Here is a 9,942-nt window from a genome sequence, read left to right on the forward strand (position 1 = left end):
GTGTGTGTGTGCGTGTGTGAACGACGAAGACGACAATGTTTATTAGAACCTGGCCACCAGCTCATAGAGTACAACAACGCGGCTAGTGTAGACGTGATAATCGATTCCGTGAGAAAAAACTAAAGAAAGAAAATAATGGCGACACCTCAATTTTCTCGCTTCCTTCCTTTTCTTTTTTGTTTCATTGTTGTTGCTCAAGAAAGAAAAGAAAAAGGACAAAAGTTCACAACCAAAAAATTTAAAAGCAGCTGCCTGGAACCCAAAAGTCAAGTGGTTGTTGGATTGGGACCTTCTCTCAACAAAAAAAAAAAATGAAACTTGTAGCTTCATCGAGGCTCTCCGGCCTAGTAAAAAAAGTCAAATCAATAACTTCCGCTGGACAAAACAAGAGCCCGACGCACACACAAAAGATTGGGTTACTCTCTTGTATATACTACCCCCCCTGTGTTATTGCTCCGGTGCCCCCAAAGTTTGTACAGGGCACACTCTGTCGTCTTGAGGAGCAGCTGTGATTCTTCAACACGGCCAGGGTGTAGGGTAAGAAGTCCTTTTTTTTTTTTCCTTTTTTTTAACAGAAGGCGAATGTAGATAGCACAGTTGGTCATCGAAGAGTTTTTTTAGTTGTTGTAAAAAATATTTCAAAAAATAAAAGGTGGACCTTTAGAAATAGAAAGAGGCCATTTTGCAAGTGGTCAACGTGTCCAGCTGTCCATCGACCATATATACCTGCCCCTCTTTTGTTAAGGAAAAGTCTCAATTTTGCTCTTTGAAATGTCGTAAAAGTCTTGAAAATGTCGATAGAGGCGAAAGAAATTCGTTTTGTATTCAAAAATATTTTTTACAACTCATTTACAGCTCTCTCGTGCGCATTCCCCGTAGATCTGTTTACTGTTGTATTTCTCTCGTGCGACACACTGGTTTATCTGTACGTGTTTTTCCAAAGGAACGTGAAGAGACGTTTTTTTTTTTTCTGGTCAAAGGCAGAAGACATTGGACGTTGGAAGGAAGAAAACCTGTCCGTCTCATGCCGTTCCTGTTTGCCTCGTCTCTTTAGCTGCTAAATGAAATGGTCGCTATCTTCTATATCCTTTTCATTGCTTTACTTCTTTTCTTTCTGTCGAGGTTCAATAGAAAATGGAAAGATATAGTAACCCCCATCTTGGCTATAGACGACGTGAATCTCTCCCGAATGAATAACCGGACGACAACATCAAAAGGATTTGTTTTTTTTTCTTTTTTCTTTTAAAGGGGGTCACAGAAAATCCTTTGATTTCCCCTCCCCATTTTCCTCTCCATTAGTTACCATTATACACCAGGGTGGGTGTTCTGTTGCCTCGTGTTTTTTTTTTTTTCTTTTCAAAATGGGTAGTTTATATAATATTTAATAACACACGATAAAGCAAGAGTCAATTAAAGCGTGATTCCCGTTGTTTGGTGTTTCCATACGATTCGCTTCGCTTCCATCTGTTTTGTATTTTTTTTTTCCAACCCCGAATTTCATGTTTCTCTTTTTTAATTTATTTTCTTTTCTTTTAAATATTAGGCGACTGCCAAAACAATGAAGAAGAATAAAAAAAAAAAGACTTTTCCTTTTCAACCTTGTGGAATTGTTTGCAACTCCCGGACCCATCGTGAAAGAACAACACGGTCGGGATCTATAAGGAATGAATGGCACTTTTCATTTGCCAACTCACCAGGAGGTAAAAGAAAACAAAAACGTACTGCACTTTCCTAACTGGACATTGTTCTTCGTATATGTTCGTTCTTCTTTAGAGCCACGACAGACAATGAAAAAAGACATCGTTTCATTTTCATTGGAAAAAAAGGGCCCCTCCGGTCCAGCATTCATCCTTGGAACGATACGAAGATGTATGGACCGTTTGACGAACCCTTGCTCTGCCTACGACCTCATCAGTCGCTATAAATGAAAACCAAATTCAAATGCACGCTGGATGTTGGAACTGTTGCGATGTCTGCAGCTTCAGGACTATCCTGAATCGTGACTCTACATGTAAGTGAAAAGCTTCTTCTCTTTTACAATAAAAACACCCTAAACATATTCCCTGCTGTTATTTCGACAGCGGGGGGAGAATATTCTGGTGGCATTTCTCCACTTGAGAATAGAGAGAGGTGTGGGGGGGGGTTTCTTTAGTTAGACAGGCGTAAGAGAAACACGTATATGCAGAGGCACATGTGCGTCATTACGTTGCACGTCACGTTCTTTTGCCACAGCTCTTTGTTTTTCGCTTGCAGCAATTTCCAGGAAAGTGAAGATGGCCAGACAAAAACCCCAAACTCTTTTCTTCTTCTTCTTCTTCTTCTTCTTCTTCTTTACCAGGAGAAAAAACACGAAAACAAAAAAAGATGATAATAAACCGCCCGCCGGGGTTAGTAGTTGGCCGGATTTCGTGAATCTTTTACCAAGCCTCTCTGTTTTTTTATTTTTTCAAAACGAAAACGAAGAAGAAACGGACCGTCAATGGACCATCTAGAAATGCCATTGTCTTGATTCTTTTTAAGTTAAAAAAAAAAAACCATTTAAAATCTACTGAAAGGGAAATGGTGTTTTGCGTGTCTGCTCGAGAAATATTTCTCATCATCTCGTTCCGTCTTTCACATCTCGTATCCATCATCCATCTAGGCTACACGGCAGCGAGTAGATTGGCCGTTGGTGGCGCACGCCAACAGACCCCCACGAAAACATTTGACAGTTGCACGCAGTGAAAGTGGATTCTGCCATCTATTCACTTGTAGTATAGACCTACAACGTATAGTGCGCAGTACACGTTCGTCAAAAGAGTATGAAGCCCACCAAATTAAGGTTAATCAGCCACTGTCTTGCAATCATAGTCATGTAAGGAGACGCTCACGATTTGCATCCAAAGGTAGTCTGCTATTCTCTCGTCTAATAACAACAAATAGAAATCCCTTTCAGGCAGCGACTATACTATAGAGCTGCTGGCCATATAAGGCGCAATCTGGCATCTATTTAAATCAGTGGCATTAGCTGCAGGGTTGTGTTACGATGACATTTTCTCTCTCTCTCTCATTTTCGCTCTATAGAAAGAAGAGAGAGAGAGAGAACGGGGACGAGAAAGTGTTGTTCAAAAGACACAATGCGTTTTTCCCATCTTTTATTTTCATTTCTGATTTGACGAACGAAAAGAGGCTTTTTCTTTTGTGTGAAAATGATCGAGACAACACTATTGAATCAGCACATTTGATTCTTTGTCGTGTGTACCTGTGTGTACGTGTGTGTACGTGTGTGTACGTGTGTGTCGTGATGGAAGCAAAAGAAACGCGTGGACGTTGGAGAGGAGACGGGACAATAGACGATTGAATAGAAGATGACGGTGATCCTTTTCAATAGCCGGGAGCTGTTATTGCCACAAGAACTGGTTAAAGGGCCCCGTCATACAATCGAAACGAGAGGATTTCTCTCCCTTCTTTGAGCAGCTCTGCCAACACCGCGCCCAGCCTCTCAGTCGTCGCCAACAGTTTTGTCAACAACCAACTTCTCCTTTCTTTTGACCATTTTCTGGCCAGGCTTCTGTCATTGATTCGTCTTCCATGTCCAATTGTCCAGTGTCTACTACGCCGTTATCTATGCAGACCGCGATGACAAAGAGATGGCAGCAGGTTCTTTTCTTCCGTTCTTGTGGCCGCCGTCAGCCAAAGATTCAACCGGACAAGTGGAAACGTTCCTCCTCCCAATTAATAATTTAGCGCATTCATATAGAATTTTCTTTTTCTTTTCTTTATTTCACCTTTGGCTGGGAATAGCGAACCAGTCGGCTAGATGGCATCATTTTCTTTCTTTTTTCGTTGTTTCCTTCCAAGTTTTCAGTACAGAGCTGGAACAAAACAGAAAATCCGGATGAGAAAGATCTCATTGTGTCCAGCTTGACGCGGCTCTATTCTTTCGAATGCCCATCTTCCCAACTAATCCATAAAAAGAACTGGAAGCTATATGGGCGTTGTCTTTTGTTACTAGTCGCCTCAAGGCTCTTTCGTTGCTGTCTCGCATTTTTACCTGTTTCGTTTTTTCCCTGATGATGTAGAAAATCTATTCGAAAACGAGAGAGAGAGAGAGGGGGGCAAACACGCACACGTCATTATTCTCTTTCGTCTTCCAGGAGCTAATAAAAGATAATAATAATAAGAACAACGCAATACAAGAAAAGGCCAACTTTAAATAGAACGAGGGCGGCTCTGCCTCCATTTCTTTTCCCCCTTTATTCGTATTTTAATTAAGTTTATTTATTAGTGGTCGGATTGGCATAACTTTCAACGTCAACAGAAACACCTTGTCTCTTTTTTTTTTTTAATTTTCGCCAAAGGGTCAAATATCAAACGATGGGGATGGAAAATATGGCGTAGACCTTTCGGCACATTGACGCACCTGATGTATCGTTCGATTAGCCAGTGTCGCCTTCCATGTTTTATTAGCTTTTTTCTTCCGTCCCCTAAGAAATAATGTCTTGCACGAGTTTTATCGGATGCGAGAGATCAAGAAAAAATATTAAAAAAACAAGAGACGGGTTAGAAGAAACGCTAACAACGTCTTGCGTATGCGCGTTGTTGGAAGAGAAGGGGAGGTGCATGGCTTCAGGCGTGAATACACAACGAAGCTGAAGCAACAAGTTTTTTTTCCCCCCCTTGGTCTTGTCCATTTCTCTTCCATCATCATCGCGTTCCTCTTCTTCTGGTTGTTGTTGTTGTTGTTGTTGGCCTTGAGCGAAGAAGAAGAACAAAACACGCACCTAACACACAGACACACACACGCTCCGGGTGCACCGGCTGATGTGGAAGAAGCCAAAAGAGAAGCAAGTCTCTCTCTCTCGGCGTCTGCTCCATAGTTTTTTTTTGTTTTTGTTGTTGTTGTATTATGGAAGATGGAACTAGCAGTAGTAGACTATACATAGATAACATGAAAAAACAAAAAACAAAAAAACGATGCTGTTTAACCTTGAGCGGACGGTGCTCCCTGTCGTTCCTCTTCACCTATTATTTCTACACATCACGAATGGATATTTATTATTATAACCCCCTGCAACGATTTTTGTTGTGTTTCTCTTTTCAACTTGTTGTTGACGTCGCCATCACAAAAGATTATTTCACTTGATGGAATGACCCAAACTTTCTTTTGTTTTTTCTCTTCTATGAAAAAGAAAATGGACTCCAATTGTTTGGCTAAACTATCGGCTACTATGGACGTGCTGCACAATGGATGGAATGAAACGACACATTTCTCCTCTACTCGTTTTGAAAAGAACAAAGAAGAGACGATCACTGCCACAATCTACTAATCATACTTAAGTTCTATCCGTAGAAGAAAGGCCCTCTAACGGCCGGAAGGATTCCTTAGTCCTTCCGCCCTATAAACGCTGGGTGGCTTGTACAGTACCAACAAGAAGAAAATATCTCATCGATGGATATATTTAAAAAAAAAAAACTGCACCCCCTCCTTTAGTTTTTTTTAAACCCCCCACTTAATTTTTTTTCTTTTTTAAATCTTTTTTAGGTTTTGCGCTGACCACCTGCTGTTGGCCCTCACCCTCAGCTCAATCCGCACACACTTTGACCTGTTGTGCTTTAGCTTAGACACCGTAAGATGTTGTTGGAGCCTCGTATTGGAAGAAAAGAGAAAAGCAAAAATAGATGGCACGCGCTTCTTCAACCTTTTTTTTCTTATTCTTACGCGCCTCCTTCATAACCCCCCCCACCGAAAAAGGTAAGAGGCAAAGTGACAGAGATCGAACGGCTGTAAATGCGAAAAAGACAAACTGAGGCCTTGCCTCTTCTCTACTCGCTTGTATAGACGTGCTGTTGTTGTTGTTGGATTTATACCGAGTCGTTTGAGACATGGAAGAAACAGCAGGGGGTCACAACTTTCTTACGTTTTTGTTTTTTTTCTTTAAAAAAAGGGAGGAGCGAAATCGGAAAATTCTTGCTCTGTTTCGGTTGGAATTTTGTTTGGGAGGCGGAGGGTGGGGGTGTTCGGGCGTGTTATCAGACAGCCATCCGTTGTTATGTAACGCGTCACACGAAATGTTGTTTTTTGATGCTTCATTAACGTGATGATTGTCTTCCGTTTCCTCTAGACATAGTCAACACATTTTTGGAAGTGTTGCGGGCGTGTAATGTTTTGTAATCACGACGGGAAAAATGGGTTTCACGCCGTTGGCATTCAACGTTTCCGACATTCTGCGTGGCCCTTTGAAGACTTGGCAAACGCGTATAATAGACAACGTTCACTTCAGAGATGATTTTCCTCGTTTTCAATCTCATTTCGACGCGGAGAAGAAAAGAGAACGTCGTTAAATGATGGAATAAGAAAGGCAATATGTTATACGTGTCTGCGTATGAATTATGGTTTTGCGCGGTGGAATGGGGGGGGATGGGGAGAAGGGCAATCAAACGAAGAATTCCAAAAGAAGAAGAAGAACATCTTCTTGTAAACTCGGAAAGAAAATGGGCGCTGGCTTGGGTGCATTCTTCTGCGCAGCTCGTTTATTCCGTTTTCCAATTAACACCTGTCGGCCGTTGCTGCCCACACCAACGGCCATTGTCTTCTATATGCATTATTGTCCGTATATATCGCCATCCATTGATTCAAGAATCAAGAAAGGATAGACGAGCCGGGTTCTCTCCCTGTCGTTTGATTTTTTTCGTGTCACGACCAACAGAAAAGAAAAGCCGTTTCCTCTTCTATATGTAACTGGTTGCCATGTGCTGCTGTACAGTCCTTTTAAATCGCATTTGCCCCAACGGCTTCTTTTTTTTCTTCTCCTCTTCTCCAACGGTTTTTCACGCCAGCTGCCTGTAGAGTATATAGTAGCTCCCCTCCTCCAGTCCCTTTCTCTTTTTGATATTTATACACACCGCCATCGAAACGAATACAACATCGACGCCAAAGGGACAGACAACGGTCGCTTTGGATGATGATGATGGTGGAGGGGGGGATGGTTATAGAAGCGATGGCGGTTACGTTTATTTTGAAGTCTATCAAGATTCGTTCCTTTTTTTTTGTGTGTGTGTGTGTGTGTGTGTGTGTTTGGAAGGAGAACTATAGGAGATTATACGTTGGGTCCCTTTAAATTTTTCTCTTTTTTATTTATTTATTTATTTATTTATTTATTTATTTGGAAAAAAAAAGAAGCTCTTGGCATTGACGTGTCAAAACAACAACTTAAAAATGATTATTATTTTGCCTTTTTTTTACGATGCCGTCTTAGGAGGAAATAAATCGACATTTTTCGTGATGTTGGCAGCTGCCCGTTTTGCGGTTGCCATTTCGATACGACGAGAAACAAGTCGAAAGAACACAAGCCAATCTTATTTAGCGCTGACGTCATTGCAAATGAAAACTGAAAAATGTGTCGTTTGACGCATTTCTTCATTGGCCGTTTTGTGATGGGCTCTTTTTCTTATTGGAAAAAAGAGACGCCATCTATTGTCTGCGCGCAATCTTTCAATATTACAATGCGTCGTATATGCATAATTGTCTATAGCTCTGGCTTTCTTCCAGTCTGCAATACATAGACACAAGGAATAAAGAAAGAAAGAGCCGACGCCCGTACCACAAACAACAAAACCAGACGATCTAAAGGGTCGTGACCTGTTGAAACAAAAGCAATCGCCAAATGAAAAGAATGAAATCGTAAACAAATGACCCGGGGATCGTTGATGTGAAGTCGGTCGTTTTCCTCGTTAGTGAGCGCGCTGGCTGAAATGAAACATTCCACACAAAAGAACAAGATAAATATGAAATAATATATTATGCACGGTAGTCTTTTTTTTGTCTTCCTTTTTTTCCTGTTTGTCTGGCGGCTAGCGGGAACGAACGGACCCAGGTATCGGTTCCCATCAGCCGTTCATCACATCAACCCCAGAAAAAGTTCTACTCCTCCTTGTTTTTGTGTTTTTCTTTCTGGCCTTGCCTTATTTGGGAAGGCCAAAACTTGGAAATTGGTGTTATTTAAATGACCTGTTGAGAGATGAGTTGCCTTTCACCAAAAATCTCGTCCCTCCTTCTTCTTCACTGGAAAAAAAAAAAAGAGGAAGAAAAAAAGGTAATTTTCTTTAGCCTCTCATTACCTGTTGATTGTAACCGGAGCCCCCCATACTCTTTTTCCCTTCGTTTTTCATTTGTACACGTGTACGAAAAATCATTCCTCCCCCTTCAGTTTTTTTTGTTTTCTAAATCCAAATAAAAATGGATTTTTTTTTTTAAATTCTGAGAAACATTCTTTTTTTTTAACTGTTTTTCTTTCTTTCTAAATGCATTGGCTCACTAAAAATAAAAAAAATATCGAACGTCCGGGTCTCGATCGTTTTCCCAACCAGAAAAAGAAAACGAAAATGCGTCTAAACGCTAAAACAAAACGAAAAGAGGTGGAGTGACCTAATCAAAGATGATTTTTCTTTTCTTTTTACGACGATGGCGAGCCTGTACGTCTATTTAAAAAAAGAAAAGAAAATGAGATCGATAAAAAGAGTTAACAAGACTTGGAAGTTAATGGTGACTAAATATTTGGCATTCAGGGCTGGTCCTTTTGCAGTAGTTGCGGTTCATAACATTGGAGCTCATTAGTGTATATACAGCCAAAACGCCACCCGTCAAACGTAGACGACTACTAGCCATAGCAAACAACGACAACGCCCATCTAAAACGTATTTAAATTTCATTTCTTTCCTGTCACGTCTTTTTTTTTTTTTTTTTTTTGGGCTGTTTGAATTTGATTTTTTTTTTCAAATGAAAAAGTCTGGAGAAATCCAAACGGCCACACCCATCAAAAGATTTCAATCAAAGAGACCTCGTCAGCATCAGACACGTGTTTATTTCAAAAGTTTTCCCAGACATGCAGGACACTTTTCCAAATGTGTTTTGAATACGAAATTGGCACACAATTGAGGCTGTATATTAAACATTGTACACAGCTCTCTCTATGTACTGTAGGAAAGGAAGAACCGAGGGCTCTTTAATGAAGGCGGCACACGCGCTAGACAAACTTCTCGGTCGCCGCCATTCCCCCAATTTCATTAGAAAACGAAAAAAAAGATAAGCGAGAAAACGGGGCCGACGTGGCGCCATTCGAAACCAAAAAAATAATAATCTTTCAAAAAGAAAAAGACCATAAAAATAATAACATCTTATACAAGTTGGCGCGAGAGGCGCACGTCAAAAAAAAGTTTAAACAACAACAACCAGATCTCGATCGGAGAATAATAACCAACTTTGTCTTTCGTTTTTGAGTACCTCTATAGCGTCTCATCGGCATCAAATCAATTACTCATTAGGCAGCAGGATTATACATCTAAGGCGCTATCGGCCACTATTTTTAGATTAGCATCGAATGTGCGCAGCAGAGCGCACCTTTCTTATCCTAGTTGGCCGAGACCATCATTCAAAGTGAACGCAAAAGAATCAAAACGCATTTCAAAGTAATACTCATAATCGAAACGTGTGTGTGTGTCTGTGTGTGTGTAGAATGGGCGAAATGAGTGCCGCACCCAAAAAACATCGACCTGCCGGGGCCCAGCCCAAAAGTCAACACAATCAAAACAAATGAAAGCACGTAGAGCAAGGCGAAGAGATGAATGGAACGTTTGATCATATCATCGTTTACGAGCGTCTGTTATATCTTTGTCCATCTATACCATCTAAAAGTGTAGCCTACGTTTGAATGCACAAACAGGACGGGGGGGGGGGATGGGGGCATTCAAATTTTGGGCGCGGCTGGCGTCGGCGTCATGGCGGAGAAAAATAAATCGCCAAACCGTTTGAACAACAATTTCCAGCCATTGGGAGACGATAGACATTCAGCAACCAGCCAACCTGTCGGATATCCTATTTTTGTCACCTGTTCCCTTCTGACTTTCCTCTGATTTTTGTGGAGGCTTTTTTCGTTCATCTTTCTGTTTTTGATTTTTTGAGTC

Source organism: Daphnia magna, linkage group LG3, assembly GCF_020631705.1.
Source record: "Daphnia magna isolate NIES linkage group LG3, ASM2063170v1.1, whole genome shotgun sequence".
Taxonomy (NCBI): domain Eukaryota; kingdom Metazoa; phylum Arthropoda; class Branchiopoda; order Diplostraca; family Daphniidae; genus Daphnia; species Daphnia magna.